The sequence below is a fragment of the Mesoplodon densirostris genome, chromosome 10 (assembly GCF_025265405.1).
Source record: "Mesoplodon densirostris isolate mMesDen1 chromosome 10, mMesDen1 primary haplotype, whole genome shotgun sequence".
Classification (NCBI taxonomy): domain Eukaryota; kingdom Metazoa; phylum Chordata; class Mammalia; order Artiodactyla; family Ziphiidae; genus Mesoplodon; species Mesoplodon densirostris.
Window position 1 is genome coordinate 517,080 of NC_082670.1, and position 17,645 is coordinate 534,724.

Consider the following 17,645-nt stretch of genomic DNA (forward strand, 5'->3'; position numbering starts at 1 on the left):
TACAAAAATTAAGACAACCAACAAGAAGTAATAAGACATAAACGTATGGGGGTTTCTCCTGGCACATTCCATTCTAATTTACAACTTAGGAACACGACTTCCAGAAAGGCTCTGCTGCCCTACTACCCAGATTGGGGAATGGAGAAATGCTGCCTCCTAGTGGCCGTTTCACACAACAGCAGCTTTAAACCCACTGCTAATGGTCACTAACTATTCACCAAACGTGCAGTTCTGTAATGGCACCTGTCCACCAAAAAATTCCTGGGGTCGAAAACCGAATAAGAAATTCAAAAGAGGGCAAACTTCCAAGAAGACAATCTCAAGAGGTATATTGTATGCACACTTTGTTCTCCTTTTTTTTAAACAGAAACAAAAACGGCTTGGAAAAATGATGAATTTTAGGTATTTGTAAAGACACGCAAACCCAAATTACAAAAACCTATCAGCTCACAGCACTCAGAATGGCCATTAGCAAAAATGCTGCAAGCAGTAAATGCTGAAGCAATTGTGGAGAAGTGCGTACCCTCTGTTCTAAGGGGGATGTGGTAAGGGCCACTAATGAAAACACAATGGAGGTGCTTTGAAAAGGGAAACATTGCGCTACCAGGCAATCAGTCATACCCACTGCTGGACCTGTCACCTGAGAAAATGAGAATCAAAACCTCACAGACTGGCAATTCTGCACTCCAGCAATACTTACCATAGCCAACACTTGGAAGCAACGAAAATGTCCATCAACAGAGGAGTGTACCAAGAAGCAGTGGTCCATGTACACAGTGAAATATTACTCCAATAAAAAGTTTAAATTAAATTTAAAAACAAACATAAGTAAGGAGACGTAAGCATTTGGGGGTTTACCTGGGCACATTCCTCTCTAATTTATAACCGAGGAACACCACTGGCAGGAAGGTCTGTTTCCCTAGTACCAGCGTGGGCAACTTAGAAAGGCTGCCACCGTCTGGCCGTTACCTGCAAAAGCAGATTTAAAGCCTGTGCTAATGGTCACTTCATGTGAACAAGTACTGCAGGGCTGTAAATGAAACCTGCCCTCAAAATGTCTTGAGGGAGGTAATGGCCAAAAAATTTCAAAATGTGACACATACTTTAAGAAAACACTTTGAAGAGCTAAGCTGTAATCACAGTTTGAAAAATAAGAAGGACATGCCTTAAAGCTTAATGTCAAGGGATTATGAGACACACGGAAATTCAACCACAAAGAGGTATCAGTTCACACCCCTCAGAATAACCTTCAGCACGAAACCCATAATCAATAAATGCTGGGGCTTCCCTGGTGGCGCAGTGGTTGAGAGTCCACCTGCGATGCAGGGGACGCGGGTTCGTACTCCGTTCTGGGAAGATCCCACATGCCGCGGGTGCCTGTGCTCCTCAACGGGAGAGGCCACAACAGTGAGAGGCCCGTGTACTGCAAAACAAACAAACGAAAATAAATGAATGAATGAATGAATGCATGCATGCATGCTGAAGGTGTTGTGGAGAAATGCATACCCTCAGCTTTCAGTGGGATGTACCCTGGAAAGAGCCACTAATGAGAACAGAATGGAGATGCCTTTAAAAGGTACACATTGAGCTACAATATCATTCAGCAGGCCCATTCCTGGACCTATAACCAAAGAAGACAGAATTGGAAAGGCACAGGAAGGCAAATGTGCACTGCACAGTATTACAATAGCCAAGATATGGAAGTAACCAAAAAGTCCAGCAACAGATGAGTGGACAAAGAAGAACTGGTACCAGTACAGACAAAATATTAGCCAAGGAAAAAAAGGACACATTGCCCTGTGCAGCACCGTAGATGATTCTAGATGTAATCACACAACCTGGAGTAAGTCAGAAAGAGAAAGACACATATCGTATGATATCACTTATAGGTGTTACCTAAAAATTGATACCAGTGAAGATATTCCCACAGAGAAGGGCTATCAGAGATTCATTAAACAAATTTATGGTTCACCAATGGAAAGGTGTGAGGATTGGATACATTAGGATATTGGGGTTAACAGATGTATACAAACACAGGTGAAATATATAATCACCAAAGACCTACGGAATACCAAGAGAAGACTATTCAACATTCTGTCATAACGTACATGGGATAAGGATCCCAGGAAGAATAGACATATGTTTATGTATAAAAGAACCACATCTTGCACACCTAGAACAAGCCAAACCCTGTAATAAAACTTGCTGTGATAAAAAAATAAAAATTAAATAAAAACAATGAACAAGAAGTAGTGAGACATAAACTTAAGGGGCTTTTTCCTGGCACATTCCATTCTAAGTTATAACCTAGAACACGACTTCCATTGAGGCTCTGTTGCCCTAGTAACAAGATTTGGTAAAGGAGAACTGCTGCCACCTTGTGGCCGTTTCACACAACAGCAGCTTAAATCCCAGCGCTAATGGTCAGTTGATATTCCAAATAATTTCAGGCCTGTAAATGACGCCTGCCCTGAAAACAAATCCTGGGGTCATATATCGAACAAAAAATTCAAAAGACGTCCATATTTCAAACCGACAGTTTCAAGAGTCATAATTTATGCATATTTGGCTTCTGTTTCTTTTCCTTTCTTTTTTTGTTAAAAAAATGGGAATGGAAAAAGGCTGAACATCAGGAATTAATAAAGCCATGCAAGTCCACTGTACGAAAACGTTCACCTCACAGCCGTCAGAATGATTATCAGCAAAAAAATGTCTAAAAGAATAAATGCTGAAGGGGTTTTAGAGAACTGTGTACCCTTTAGCTGCTGGTGGGACGAAACCTGGTAACAGCCAGTAGTGAGACCAGATTGGAGGTGCGTTTAAGGGTAAAAATGGAGCTACCATGTGATCTGGTAGGCCCACTAATGGGCCTATCACATAAGTAGACCAGAATCAAAAAGACACAGGCTGGCAATCCTGCACTGCAGCAACATGTACCATCCCAAGACCTGGAAGAAACCAAAATATCCATCAACAGAAAAATGCACCAAGAAGAAGTCGTCCATGTACACAATGGAATATTAGCCATGAAAAAGCATGGAACAGTGCCGTTGGCACCACCATAGAAGGATCTACAGATAATCACCCAACATGAAGTAAGATAGAAACCGAAAGACAGACATCCTATGACATCACTTATAGGTGTTACCTAAAAATTGATACCCATGAAATAATTTCCAAGAGAAGGACACACATAGATTCAGAAAACCAAATTATGTTTAACCAAATGGAAAGGTGTACGGAATGTATGAATTAGGATATGGGGGTTAACAGACATGTACTAATACATATGAAATATATAATGACCAAGTACCTATGGGATACGAAGAGAGGTCTACTCAACACTCTATAATAACATACACGGGAAAGGATCCAAAGAGGAATAGACAGATACATTGATAGGATGAACCAGAGACTGTACACCTAGGAGAATCTACATTTTTATCAAATTTGCCCTGATTAATAAAAATTAAATTTAAAAAACAAACAATAATTTAGGAGATATAAACTCTTGGGGCTTTTCGCTGGCACATTCCACTCTAATTTGCTGCTTACTAACACAATTTCCAGGAAAGCTCTGTTGCCCAAAAACCCAGAGTTGGAAATGTAGAAATGCTGCCGCCTTGTAGCTGTTTCCCACAAGAGCAACTTTAAACCCACAGCTAATGGTCACTTAACATTCCCAAGGACTCAGGGCTGTAAAGGACACCTGCCCTAAACAATTGTGCGGAGGTAGGGAATGGCTAAAAAAATTCAAAACTGGCAAATTTTCAAGGAGATAGTATGGAGGGGTAAGTTTTACTCATTTTCAAAAAAGAGGAAAATGGGTAAAAGCTCAACATCAGGAATTATTAGACTCATGCAAGTCTAACCTCCAAAAATTTTCAACTCACACATGTCAACTACCATCAGCAAAAAGTCTACAAGCAATAAATGCTGAAGGGGTTTTAGAGAACTCTGTACCCTCTAGCTTCTGGTGAGATGTGAAGTGGTAACAGCAAATAATGAGAACAGAAAGGAGCTGCATTTAAACGTAAAAATTGAGCCACCATTTCCATGCAGCAGGCCCACTGCTGAGCCTCTCACCTGAGAAGTCCAGAGTCGAGAAGGCACAGGCTTCAACAGCTGCACTACAGGAATTTTCACAATAACCAAGACATGGAAGTAACCAAAATGTCCATCACCAGATGAGTGGAAAAAGAAGGAGTGGTCCATGTACAAAATGGAATATTCGCCATGGAAAACAATGAAACACTGCTCTTTGAGGCACCATAGTTGATCCTGGAGATAATCACAGAACATGAGGTAAGTCGGAAAGCAAAAGACATATCCTATGATACCACTTATAGGCGTTATCTAACAACTGACACAAATGAACATATTTCCACAGAGAAAGACACTCACAGACTTAGAAAACAAACTATGCTTATCTAAAAGGAATGGTGGGGTGAATGGAAAAATTAAGATTAGGGTTACCATACGTGTACAAATACCTATTAAATACATATATTAAAAAGACCGACCATATAGCAAGGGAGGTCTATGGAACACTCTGCAATAATTTACATGGGAATTGGCTCTGTACAGGAATATATATATATACATATATAATGCACAAATGAACCAGATTGTGTACACCTAGGACAAACAATATTCTAATCATTACCCTGATTAAAAAACTAAAACAACGAACAAGAATTAATGTAAGATAAACTTATGGGGGTTTCTCCTGGCACATTCCATTTTAATTTACAACCTAAGCACAGGACTTCCAGAAAGGCTCTGCTGCCCTAGTAACCAGATTTGGGAATGGAAAAATGCTGCCGCCTTGTGGCCGTTTCCCACAACAGCAGCTTTAATCCCAGCGCTAATGGTCAGTTGATATTCAAAATAAGTGCAGGCCTGTAAATCACACCTGCCCTGAAAACAAATCCTGGGGTCGTATATCGAACAAAAAATTCAAAAGACGTCCACATTTCAAAACGACAGTTTCAAGAGGCACATTTTACGCACATTTGTGTTCTGTTTCTTTTTCTTTCTTTTTTTGTTAAAAAAACAGGAATGGAAAAAAGCTGAACATCAGGAATTAATAAAGCCATGCAAATCCAGTGTACAAAAACTTTCACCTCACAGCCTTCAGGATGATCATCAGCAAAAAAAAAGTCTACAAAGAATAAATGCTGAAGGGGTTTTAGAGAACTGTGTACCCTTTAGCTGCTGGTGGGATGTAACCTGGTAACAGCCAGTAGTGAGAACAGAATGGAGGTGCGTTTAAGGGTAAAAATGGAGCTACCATGTGATCTGGTAGGCCCACTAATGGGCCTATCACATGAGTAGACCAGAATCAAAAAGACACAGGCTGGCAATCCTGCACTGCAGCAACATGTACCATAGCCAAGACCTGGAAGAAACCAAAATGTCCATCAACAGAAAAATGCACCAAGAAGAAGTCGTCCATGTACACAATGGAATATTAGCCATGAAAAAGCATGGAACAGTGCCGTTGGCACCACCACAGAAGGATCTACAGACAATCACCCAACTTGAAGTAAGAAAGAAACCGAAAGACAGACATCCTATGACATCACTTACAGGTATTACCTAAAAATTGATACCCATGAAATAATTTCCAAGAGAAGGACACACATAGATTCAGAAAACCAAATGGAAAGGTGTAAGGAATGTATGAATTAGGATATGGGGGTTAACAGACATGTACTAATACATATGAAATATATAATTACACAATACCTATGGAATACAAAGAGAGGTCTACTCAACACTCTATAATATACACGGGAAAGGATCCAAAGAGGAATAGACAGATACATTGATAGGATGAATCAGAAACTGTACACCTAGGAGAATCTACATTTTTATCAAATTTGCTCTGATAATTAATAAAAATTAAATTTAAAAAGCAAACAATTTAGGATATATATGCTCTTGGGGCTTTGCGCTGGCACATTCCACTCTAATTTGCTGCGTACTAACACAATTTCCAGGAAAGCTCTGTTGCCCAAAAACCCAGAGTTGGAAATGTAGAAATGCTGCCGCCTTGTGGCCGTTTCCCACAAGAGCGGCTTTAAACCCACAGCTAATGGTCACTTAACATTAGAAGGACTCACGGCTGTAAAGGACACCTGCCCTAAACAACTGTGCGGAGGTAGGGAATGGCCAAAAAAATTCAAAACTGCAAATTTTTCAAGAAAATAATATGAAGAGGTTAATTTGGCTCACTCTCTTTTAAAAAAAGGAAAATGGGTAAAAAGCTCAACCTTGGTAATTATTAGACTCGTGCAAATCTACTCTACAAAAAGGTTTCAACTCACACCAGTCAACTGGCCATCAGCAAAAAGACTACAAACAATAAATATTGAAGGGGTTTTAGAGAACACTGTACCCTCTAGCTTCTGGTGAGATGTAAAGTGGTAACAGCCAATAATGAGAACAGAAGGGAGCTATAATTAAAATAAAAATTGAGGTACCATTCAATCCAGCAGTCACACCACTGGGCCTCTCACCTGAGACCTGAATCGAGAAGACCCGGGCTGCAAAATCTGCACTGCAGCCTTATTCACAATAGCCAAGACAGTGAAGCAACCAAAAGGTCCATCAACAGATGAACAGATAAAGAAGAAGTGGTCTATTTATACAACAGAATATTAGCCACGGAAAACAATGAAACACTGCTATTTGAGGCACCATAGATGAGCTTGGAGATAATCACAGAACATGAGGTAAGTCAGAAAGCCAAAACCTATATCCTATGGTATCACTTAGAGGTGTTAACTAATAATTAACACAAATGAACATATTTCCACAGAGAAAGACACTCACAGACTTAGAAGTATGCTTATCTAAAAGGATAGGTGGGGTGAATGGAAAAATTAAGATTAGGGTTACCATACGTGTACAAATACCTATTAAATACATATATCAAAAGACCGACCATATAGCAAGTGAGGTCTATGGAACTGTGGAGACGTCCCAATCACCTGACTGCCCTCCGACCTGCCGTGAATTGGAGACTGAGACCAGGCACGCCTCTCTCCTCCATTCACTCAGGGACAGACTGGGGGTCATGGGAACCTCAGAATCGAAACCAGATTCTAAGACACCCCTGGGGTGTCTCCTAGCCAATTTTACAGCCCTCGGTTTCTCCCAAGTTCTCCGTTGCCGACGGCTTATTTTCTATTCCACTGTGGCCAGGCCACAATATCCTCTAGACAATCAATCCAAATGGCCTCCTGAAGGGACTTTCAATTTTAACATCCTCCGTGATCTAGATAATTACTGCTGCAGGATGGGCAAATGATCCGAGGTCCCCTATGTTCAGGCCTTCTGGTATTTACGCTCCCGCCCCTCCCTCTACGTCGATTGTTCCACTTCCCAGATCTTTCTTGCCAAACAGACATCTCCTACATCCAAGCCCCTAATTTCCTTTGATGAGGACTCCTCTCCACTAGGCGACCCACCCGAATCTCTCGCCTCTCCCCCTTCCAGAGCTCCTCTCCAGCCTCCACCCAACCCTGAAGCGGTCCCTCCTCATCCCGCAGCCGCCGCGGCCCATCCAACCGCTCCCCCACCTCCCTCAACGGTTTCTCCTCCCTCGCCCCTTGCTTTGCCAGTTAGTGCACATACACTCTCTCATGACTCCCAAGATCCAAATCTCCTCTGCCCTCTGAGGGAGGTAGAAGGAGCGGAAGGATTAGAGTTCATGTTCCCTTTTCCCTCCAAGTTCTCTCTCAAATAGAAACGTGATTAGGCTCCTTTTCGGCGGACTCTTCCCGCTACATCAAATAATTTCGCTACCTCTCTCAAGCTTACGATCTAACCTGGTATGATATCTCTGTGATCCTATCTTCTACTCTGACCCCTGATGAGAGGGAAAGAATTCAAACTGCTGCCCAAAACCATGCAGATCAGGTTCACCTTACCGACAACTCCATGCCTGTCGGAGTGACTGCTGTACCTGGTACCAATCCAGGCTGGACTTATCAGGATGGCCAAGATGGCCGTCATAAACACGACCTCATGATCCAGTGCCTCCTGGCTGGCATGCAGGCTGCTGCTCATAAGGTAGTCCGTTTTGAAAAACTAAAAGAGATAATCCAAGAACCTAACGAAAATCCAGCTATCTTTCTCAATCGCCTTACAGCGGCCTTAACTTTCTACACCCAACTGGATCCCGACACCCTGGCAGGGGCAGCGGTCCTAGCCACCCATTTTATCACCCAATCAGCCCCGGACATCCGAAAGAAATTAAAACGGGCAGAAGACGGCCCTCAAACCCCTATTCGAGATCTGGTAAAGATGGCCTTTAAAGTCTACAATGGCCGTGAGGATTTAGCAGGATCCAGCTGACAGGCTCGGATGCACCAGAAGGTGGCCCTCCAAACCCAACCTCTTGTAGCCGCCCTAAGGCCGGCCATCTCCCATGTATCACAGCATCCATGGGGTCCGCAAAAGGCAACCCCGCCGGGGGCCTGCTTCAAATGCAGAAAAGAAGGCCACTGGGCTCGCCAATGTCCCAATCCCCGACCTCCTTCTAAGCCCTGTCCCAGCTGCGGGTTAACGGGCCACTGGAAGAGTGACTGCCCTACGACTGGCCCTCCCTCAGCGTCTCCACGTGGGGGGGCGGGCCGACCCAATGGCATTACCACTCGAACTGCTGGGATTGGCTGACGACTGATGGCACCCGGACTCGAAGACCCCCATCACCCTCACCGAGCCCAGGGTAACGCTACAGGTAGCGGATAAGTCCATTTCATTTCTGGTGGACACGGGGGCTGCCTCTTCGGTCCTGCCTACTTATTCCGAGCCAGTTTCTCCTTCCCAGATCTCGGTCATGGGTATTGATGGCAAACCATCCTTCCCACTCCAGACCGGTCGACTCCCATGTCGTAACAAAGGACTCCCTTTTACTCATTCCTTCTTAGTCATACCATCCTGCCCAGTTCCCTTGCTAGGCCGAGATGCCCTTTTCCACTTAGGGGCCTCCCTCCAGCTGGATAGACTCAACCCTAAGGTCCCCTCCTCCCAACTCCTGCTTCCTCTTCTCGGCCTGTCTCTAGAACCCTCCCCCTCCTATCCCCCTCTTCCAATCACACGGAACCCAATCAATCCCCATGTCTGGGATGCTTCTAAGCCCATAATAGCAACACACCATTCCCCCGTCCTCATCGGCCTAAAGGACCCCTCCAAATTTCCATCAAGGCCCCAGTTTCCCATCTCTGAGACTCACCTTAGGGGCCTACAACCTATTATCACCAGACTCCTAAACCAGGGACTCCTTATCCCCACTGACTCTCCCTGAAACACCCCCATCCTGCCTGTCCGCAAGGCCTCTGGGGATTATCGCCTGGTCCAGGACCTCCTACTAATCAATGAAGCCATAATCCCTCTCCACCCAGTAGTACCAAACCCATACACCTTGCTCTCCCATATCCCCCCATCCACAACCCACATTATGGTTCTGGATCTCAAAGATGCCTTTTTCACTATCCCTCTACATCCCGACTCCTATTTCCTCTTCACCTTTACCTGGACGGATCCGGATACTCATACTTCCAGTCAGCTCACCTGGACAGTTCTTCCCCAGGGCTTCCGCGACACTCCTCACCTCTTCGGTCAGGCGCTGGCACAGGACCTCACTTCCTGCTCCCGTACCCCCAGCACACTCCTTCAATATGTAGATGACCTCCTCCTTTGTAGCCTATCTCAGCCTCTCAAGACAACATACTGCAGATCTCCTCAATCACCTTGGCTCTCGCGGTTATCGGGTCTCCCCAGCCAAAGCTCAGTTATCTGTATCTTCTGTAACCTACCTGGGGCTCCATCTTAACCCTACCACAAAAGATCTAACAGCCGATCGCACCCGGATTATCCGTGAACTCCAGCCTCCGGAAACAGCGGAACAAATTCTCTCTTTTTGGGGCCTTATAGGATTTTTCCTACACTGGATCCCTAACTTTGCTCTCCTCGCTAAACCCTTATATCTAGCCGCTAAGGAAACCCCTCAAGGACCCCTCACCTCTCCTTCCGCCGTTCAACAGGCCTTTCTCACCCTCCGTAACGCTCTGATATCTTCTCCTCCCCTTTCTCTGCCCAACCCAAACCGACCTTTTCACCTTTTTGTGGATGAACGGGCCGGAATAGCCACTGGACTCCTTGCCCAGCCTGTAGGGCCTTCCTACCGCCCCGTGGCTTACCTCTCCAAACAGCTACACCCAACCATTCGGGGATGGCAACCATGCCTTCGGGCCCTAGCAGCAGCAGCCGAACTGACCAAACAAACACTACAGATACTCAACCACACAGGAATAGGTAACATCTCCGACTGCTTTCTATGTGCCTCACTTGGCCGGCCGCCCTTGGCTGCTGTCCCACTCGACCAGCCCTTCAATTCTACTTCCTACACATCCCAAAACCCACCTTCTTCCCCGTTAAAAGTCCCCATATTCCTTGATTCAAAAATATCTCACCATCTGTTACAGCAGCCCCCCAAATCTACCTGATACTGGGTTTCTTTGCAACACATCCCTCACGGTAAACACATCAATTGAAGCACCACCAGGCATGTTTTTGTGGTGCAATGGTTCCCTCACAAGAGATCAATTCTTCCTCCCCCTTCCCATGTATCTCTGTTACTCTCGTCCCACAACTCACACTGTATAGCCAAGATGAATTTTCCTCGCTAATCACGCCGCCCTTTACCCGACAAAAAAGAGCTATCTTTCTTCCTCTGGTCGCAGGCATCTCTCTCGCCTCCTCCCTGGTCGCTGCAGGCATCGGGGGGGCGGGGGGGAGCTCTAACACATAGTGTTTCAACATTCCGCGACTTAGAACATAAGCTCCAGCTAGCCATTGAAGGCTCCGCCGCCTCCATCTCCTCTCTCCAGTGCCAAATCACCTCCATAGCCCGAGTCGCTCTCCAGAATCGACGAGCCCTGGACCTCCTGACGGCCGACAAAGGAGGTACCTGCCTCTTCCTACAGGAGGAATGCTGCTGTAAACGCCCTCCATCGCTTAAGAGAAGAACTCCAACGCAAACACCAACAGTCCGCCTCCCCAATTCCCGATTGGTGGCGATCCACCCTCTATACCTGGCTAACACCAATCTGAGGCCCCTTAATTCTCATCTGTATCTTGCTCATGTTTGCCCCCCGTTTTCTTAGGTTCCTTCGCTGGCGCATGGAGGAAGTCTCTCGGGTGGCCACAAACCAAATGTTCCTCAGTCCTTACACCTTGCTTCCTACAGAAACCCCCACTGGTCTCCCCTAAGCCTCGGACCTCTGGTCGCCCGACTCCCCTTTCGACGCCCACATTCAGCATGAAGTAGCCAGAGATCGGAACGCCGCCCCATTACACCAAAGATGTCGGGATGTAAGGCCAACTGGCCCGAGGCAGGGGAACGCAATCAGATTCACAGGTTGCATCAGACCGAAACTCTCCGGACCACCCAGTTCCAGAAACTGACCTGGAGACATTCCGGACCACCCAGTTCCAGGAACTGACCTGGGGGATTTCCACCCGGCCCAGCCTTCCCGCCTTTCGAGGGATGGGACTAGCGGTCCCAAGACTGATGTAACCGGCACCAGATAGTGCCACGACACCCGAAGAGACCACCAGATAAGGAATTCCCTGCGCCCTCCCAGATTCACCACACCCCTTTCCCTTCTTCCCCTATAAAATCTTGCCCAGCCCTCGCCTGGGGGCGACTTCTCTGGTCCCTTTCTCTCGGACCAGTGAACCTCGCCCGGGAGCGCCCCCTAATAAAGCTCACTTGAAGCGTTCCTCTGTTTCGCGATGCCGTTTGTTAAGATCCGACCTTACACTTACACATCAAGGATGGCTCTGAGCTGAATTTCTGCAAAACAAGACTATCCCATGCAAAGAACAACCCAGTAGAGCTTTGTACCCCATCAGCTACAGAAGAGAATGGCCGCAGGCTACTGAAAGCCAGCAGCATTTACAACTTAACTCCCATGGCCTCTGCAGTGCTACGTCTGAGTTTTCTGTTTCTGCCCCTGTACCAAACAGCTCTGGTGTAATTCCTCGTTCCTTCTTCCACCCACCCCCACCAACCCCCGTCCCCTTACCTGCGGTCCGCAGCCCTCCGCTCCGCGCTCGGATTCCGCTGGGGTGCCTGGGACCCACGGGACGGGTCATTCCCAGCCGCCGAGCGCTGGCTACCTAGCCCCCCGCAAGCTCGTGTGGTGCTAACAGCTAGGAGCCCCAAGGATGCCCCGGGCCAGATGCGCTCTGGCCGGGACGCCCACTTCCGGGACACGCTCCTCCGGGAGAGGCGCGCAGACCGCCGCCGCGCTCAGGTGACCCACAGCCAATGCCGAGCAAGACCCGCCCCGCCGTCGCCGCGTCCGCGCGGCGCAGCACAATCACGGCGCTCCAGGCACGGGCGCCGGAACGCCCACTTGCGGGACATTCTCCTCCGGGAGAGGCGCGCAGACCGCCGCTGCGCTCAGGTGACCCGCACCCAATGCCTAGCAAGACCCGCCCCGCCGGCGCCGCGTCTGCACGGCGCAGCACGATCTCGGCGCTCCAGGCACGGGCGCCGGGGGGCGGGCGTCTCCTCTCCTGAGAAGCAGCTAGCGATGCCCCGGGGCGCGGGCCCCTGCGGCGCGGAGACCGCTCCAGGCTGGACTCACCGACACCAACGCCGCCAGGAGGAGCGCTTGGCGGGACTCGGCAAACAACCCAATGTTTTAAATGGAAAAGGGGCTTCAAAAGACCCTTCTCCAGATAAGACATACAAATGGTCAGCAAGCACATGAAGAGATGTTAATCGTCATTAGTCGTGATGAAATGCAAGTTAACACCACAACGCCGACCCCTCCACACACTAGAAGGCCTACGATCAAGAAAGCTAAAAATAACAAATGTTGGCAAAAATTTAGAGAAACTGATACAGAACTTTCCATAGGGAAAATGAATGACTTCCGGAGGTGGATGCTGAGAATATTTGTACAACAACGTGAATGTAATTAATGCCATAGAACTGTATGCTCAAAATGATTTAAATGGTAAATGTTATGTGGGGGGTTTTAACATAATTTAGCCCCAGCTTTATACCAGACCCCAGAGTCGAAGCTTCTCATCCATTTTCTTTTACTTAACCTCCTAGGATCTTCACACTCCAATTTAACAGACGAAGCTGAGCCTGAGAGGTTAAACTAAGTGACTTGCCCAAGGCTCACTCGGCCAAGTCTACACTGTTCAATGTTGCTGTATTTACTGAGCACCTACTAGAGCACCTACTGAGCAATACCTCCAGCACCTGCCAGAGACATTGTGGGAAGAACAGGCTGAACGGGGGCTGAAAGCAGATTACAAAAATGGGTAGATCCTGGGGCCCTGCTCTCAAACACTGAAGTTTCTTGGAGTGGAGGGGATGGCTTGTGTCACACTTGTGGAGCCTTTTATTCCACCCCACCGCACCCCCACAGAGGAGGGAAGCAGCTGGCCTGATACTGAATATTAGCTCAGCTGGGGAGGAGTCCTGGGACTTTGAAGAAGGCATCTCCTGCCCCACTCCCCACATTGCCCCCTAGAGTCCAGTATGTGGGCACAAGCATCCCTGTGGCAGGGCAGGAGGCACGTCTCATGGCACCCCTCTCCTCCCGCCCTGCAGTAATGACACTGTACCCATACACCCGCCAGAAGGACAATGAACTCTCCTTCTCTGAGGGCACCATTATCTGCATCACCCGCCACTACTCCGATGGCTGCTGTGAGGGCATCGGCTCAGAGGGGTCTGGATTCTTCCCCGGGAACTATGTGCAGCCCAGCTGCTGACAACCTGGGATCTCTGGGATGCTGACCCAAGCACCGCCTTGAGTGAGCCTCTTGAGTCCCACACCAAAGCCTGCTCCAGTCAAGACTGGACCAGCCCGGCACACCTCCTGGGCTGTGAGCTGTGTCTCTTCCTTTCCCCCACTGCAGTGGGAAGGCGTCCGGGTAAAGACAGAGGAGGCACCCAGAGGCCTGCTGGAGACAGGAAAGAACTGGAAGCCAAGGAGCTTGGTGACCTTATCCACAGGGGACCCTTACGCCATGCAAGACAGGGTCTCCAGCTGCAAGTGCCAACTTTGAATAAAATTCTGATGACCTCCTGATGATTGCCCTGCAGGGCTAGCGGGCCGAGGGACTGAAAGGCAACCCACCTGTAAGGCTCCCGCTCATTGAGCCTCCTCTGCCTGCCCTAAGCAGCAGTATCTCCCATCTCCTCAGTGCTCACTGAGCCCTCCACACTAGACCCCTGTGCCCCTCTGTGAAGGTGGGCCGCACCCTGCTCTTTTGCCTGTTGCCTGCTTTGTTATGTATTCAGTCTTGGTTCCCCAGGCTGGGCACTCCTCCAAGAGTGGGGACCAGCTCCCTCACTTAGGTGGGGCTCTCTGAGAGCAGAGCTCACCTCGCCCTCATCCCCCAGACGGCAGCGTGAGACACCTCGCTCACCTCCGCCCCTTCACCTCCTTTACAGCTCTGAAACTCCACAAGAGGGAGGTGGGCCTTGGGTTTCCACTGGCTCTGCTTTACAGCATCATGGCTTTCTGTTCCATACAGGAGGAGGGGGACTCAAAAGGGCCCAGTCAGTGGGGCGACTTTGGTTAAGTCCTTGGTTTCTTGCTGCATAGACGAGGCTGTGGTGCAAGGAGACATCTTCGGGCTCTGTGAGGTCCCTGGCTGGCCAGACCCGAGCCCCGGAACAGTGTGCTACCTCTTTCCACCAACAGGTGACTGTTCCCTCGAGCTTTTTACCCTGTGGGGATGCTAACAGGGTGGGGGGGCGGGGGGCAAGGAGTGTAGTGTAGGGTCACAGTAGGTAAAGATCTAGGCCTGGGACCATCGGCAGGGAGCACCTCTCTCTGTGGGGAGTCCGGTGCGGGGGAGGTCGGGGGGTACATTTCGGGGCCTGGGTCCTCTGGACAGAAGACTGGAGGAGGGAGGCCACGCAGCCCAAGGAAACAGTTAACCGCAACGTGGCGGGACATGTTCCTTCTCGACCCTGACAGGGAACCCCGTCCTCCCAACTGAGAGGACAAGGTTTGTGGAAACACTGCTGCCTGCTCAGATATGCGTGCCACGCTGCTGCGGCCAGACTCCAGAATTCGCTTGCAGTGGAACTGGGGGAGGCAGCTGACCTCGGTTAACTGCACAGATGGGGACAGCTCCCAACTCCCTCCTCCAGTCCCCAAATGGACCAACCTGGGATTCTGGGAAATCCTGGAGGGATATACCAAAACGCAAGGGAAAGGGAGTAATAAAACTAGCTTTCTCTTTCCCGACCCCCACCGCCCCACCCCCTCCCCGCCCGGGTGGCCCCTGCAGGCCACGTCCTCAGCACCTGATGCAGGTGTAGGCGCACTTCGGCGGAGGTTTCCCAGGGCACCACCCTGGCGCGGAAGGAGCTGGGCTCGGCCTTCTGCGCCTCCTGCATAAGGCGGTGCATGGGGTAGTGGCGGCGCAGGAAAGCCACATCGCCGCCTGCCAGCAGCCCCGTGGGGCAGAAGTCGTTGGCGCCGTCGCTCACGTAGAAAAGGTGCTCGAAGGGCACGCCATCGTGGGCCTGCTCGCGCAGATAGTCGCTGAGCACCTTGTGCTGGCACATGTTGGCGGGGCAGCAAGCGCAGCTGTGCGCGTGGAAGGGCTGCAGCGCCAGCAGCCCCCAAGGGTCGGGCCCCGATGGGTTGCTGAAGATGCGTCAGAACAGGCCGTGGTGGCCGGCGGCGCGCAGCGCACTCTCCACGCCAAAGGTGTTGGCGTCTGAGATGAGAATAACCTCAAAGCAGGCGCCCTGCTTGGCCACAAACTGCAGCAGCTCGCCCGTGCCGGGCGACAGGGGGATGGCCTCGTAGATGGCGCGCAAGTCCCACGGCCGCACGCCCTGCTCGCTCAGGTACTGGAAGACGCGCTGCATGTACTCGTTGTAGAAGCCCTCGAGCTAGGTGGCACGCAGGCTCTCAGGCAGCTGCTGGCCCGCCGCGGCACGTGCACAACAGAGTCGTCGCTGTTTTCATCCACGATACTCTTGTCCAAGTCGAAAGTCAGGAGGAAGCGTGGCGCGCCGGGCACAGCCATCCCACTGTCCTCTACCAGCTTTGTCCTGAGCGACCAAATCCTTTTGTGGTCACCAAAAAGAGTCCCTCAAAGGAAAGGGGGACAGGACCTCTGAGCTTCTCCTGCAGGGTGGGGAGCAGCGGCTGCAGAGGTCTGTCCTGGCTGAGTCTGGAGTGTCAAGAGTGGGGAGAGGGCCTAGCTGAGGTATTTGGGTGCAGGATGGAGCAAGGGGCGCTTATGGGAATTGGAGGGGATGCTGCATCTTACCCATCCCCGGATTTCTGGGCTCCGGCTCTCACGAGTCCTTCCAGTCCAGAGGGTCCGTGAATGGTGTGCATCTGGGCCGTTCCCTCCACTTGCCCCCCAACCCCATGTTATGTATTTTTAACCACAATAAAAAAATGAATGAAACACTGATAATACATGTTACAACATAGATAAACATTGAAAACATTCTAAGTCAAAGAAGTCATACTGAAAAGGCCACTCATATCACAACCATCTTGTGTGCTTTAAATCCATAGCAGTTTTGAAAATGAGGGGATGGGACTTCCCTGGTGGTCCAGTGGTTAACACTCTGAGCTCCCAATGTAGGGGGCACAGGTTCAATCCTTGGTCAGGGAACTAAAATCCTGCGTGCACAGTATGGCCAAAAAATAAAATAAAATAAACGTCATTGGCCTGGTTTGGATCATAGCATCGTCCTGGAACCCATCAGAGCACCCCTAGGATGGAACATGGGATTGGCTAAATGTGGATCATATGCCCATCTTCAAGGTGGGTGGAACGTAGCATCAGCCCTCTGGAACTCTTTGGACTGGAAACAGGTAAGTTCCCAAAGAAAAGCTGAGGTTCTGGACTTTGGCATGAGAACAGATGCTAGATTGGGGAAAGCGGCAGATTCCACACCACTGACGGCCCACTGCACAGCTGTGGGATCTGAAGGCCAAGGAAGGAAGGGGCTGATTTAGGGTCAGGGGCTGCAGCCACCCATCCAGTGCTCTTGCTGTCCGTCCACAACAGCAAGAACCTCTTCCTCTTGCAAAAGGCACAGCCCTCCTTGATGTCTCTGGTGGTGGGAGCCCAGGAGTCACACCTGCCCCCTGGCCACATGACTCACCCATCCCCCAAGAACAATACTGCTCATTTATCCAGCCTCCTCCCTCCTTTACAAAGAGCAGAGACTAAATGCTATGGTGGTTAGGAAATTCTTGCTCAATGAAGCAGTGGGAGGCTCAAGGATTATGCCGTATCATGGAATCCGTCATTGGCAGCTTTCAGAGACCACATGGGTGCACGTGGCTCTCCAAGACCATGCAGCCTCAATGAGAAACTGTCTACTGGGTGGCCCAGTTGCTCCCGTATCTCTGACTCTTAATGAGTATGAATATCAAAAGTTTGTTACAGCTGGAATCCCAAAGGATTGCAAGGCCATGGTCTGCTGTATGGTTGTTGTGTCAGGGACACACTCAAATGTTTAGACGGTTATTACCTCTCTTGGCAGGCTATGAGCCTGTGAGGGGGAGGCCCTTTTCTCAACCACAAGGATGTTAGTAACTGAAACA

The 17,645-nt window shown here is 49.3% G+C and overlaps 2 long non-coding RNA genes and 1 pseudogene across 9 annotated transcripts in view; 1 reads left to right on the plus strand and 2 right to left on the minus strand.

Moving 5' to 3' along the window:
- Positions 1-11,798, plus strand: part of LOC132498033 (uncharacterized) — a 66,890-nt gene extending 55,092 nt beyond the window's left edge. For 4 of the 8 annotated variants that reach the window (XR_009533655.1, XR_009533656.1, XR_009533654.1 and 1 more), the window contains 2 exons: positions 4,063-4,305; positions 5,060-11,798. This is a non-coding gene — a long non-coding RNA (uncharacterized LOC132498033). The remainder of the gene's footprint in view (positions 1-4,062; positions 4,306-5,059) is intronic. The other 4 variants (XR_009533660.1, XR_009533661.1, XR_009533657.1 and 1 more) reach the window with 4 other exon arrangements.
- On the minus strand, positions 2,885-12,335 carry LOC132498035 (uncharacterized). The gene is made up of 3 exons (XR_009533663.1): positions 12,105-12,335; positions 4,087-4,281; positions 2,885-2,948 (listed from the first exon to the last, which is right to left on the minus strand). It is a non-coding gene; the product is annotated as an uncharacterized LOC132498035 (long non-coding RNA).
- Positions 12,336-14,154: 1,819 nt separating this feature from the next.
- On the minus strand, positions 14,155-16,418 carry LOC132497271 (phosphoethanolamine/phosphocholine phosphatase-like; annotated as a pseudogene).
- Positions 16,419-17,645: the final 1,227 nt, after the last annotated feature.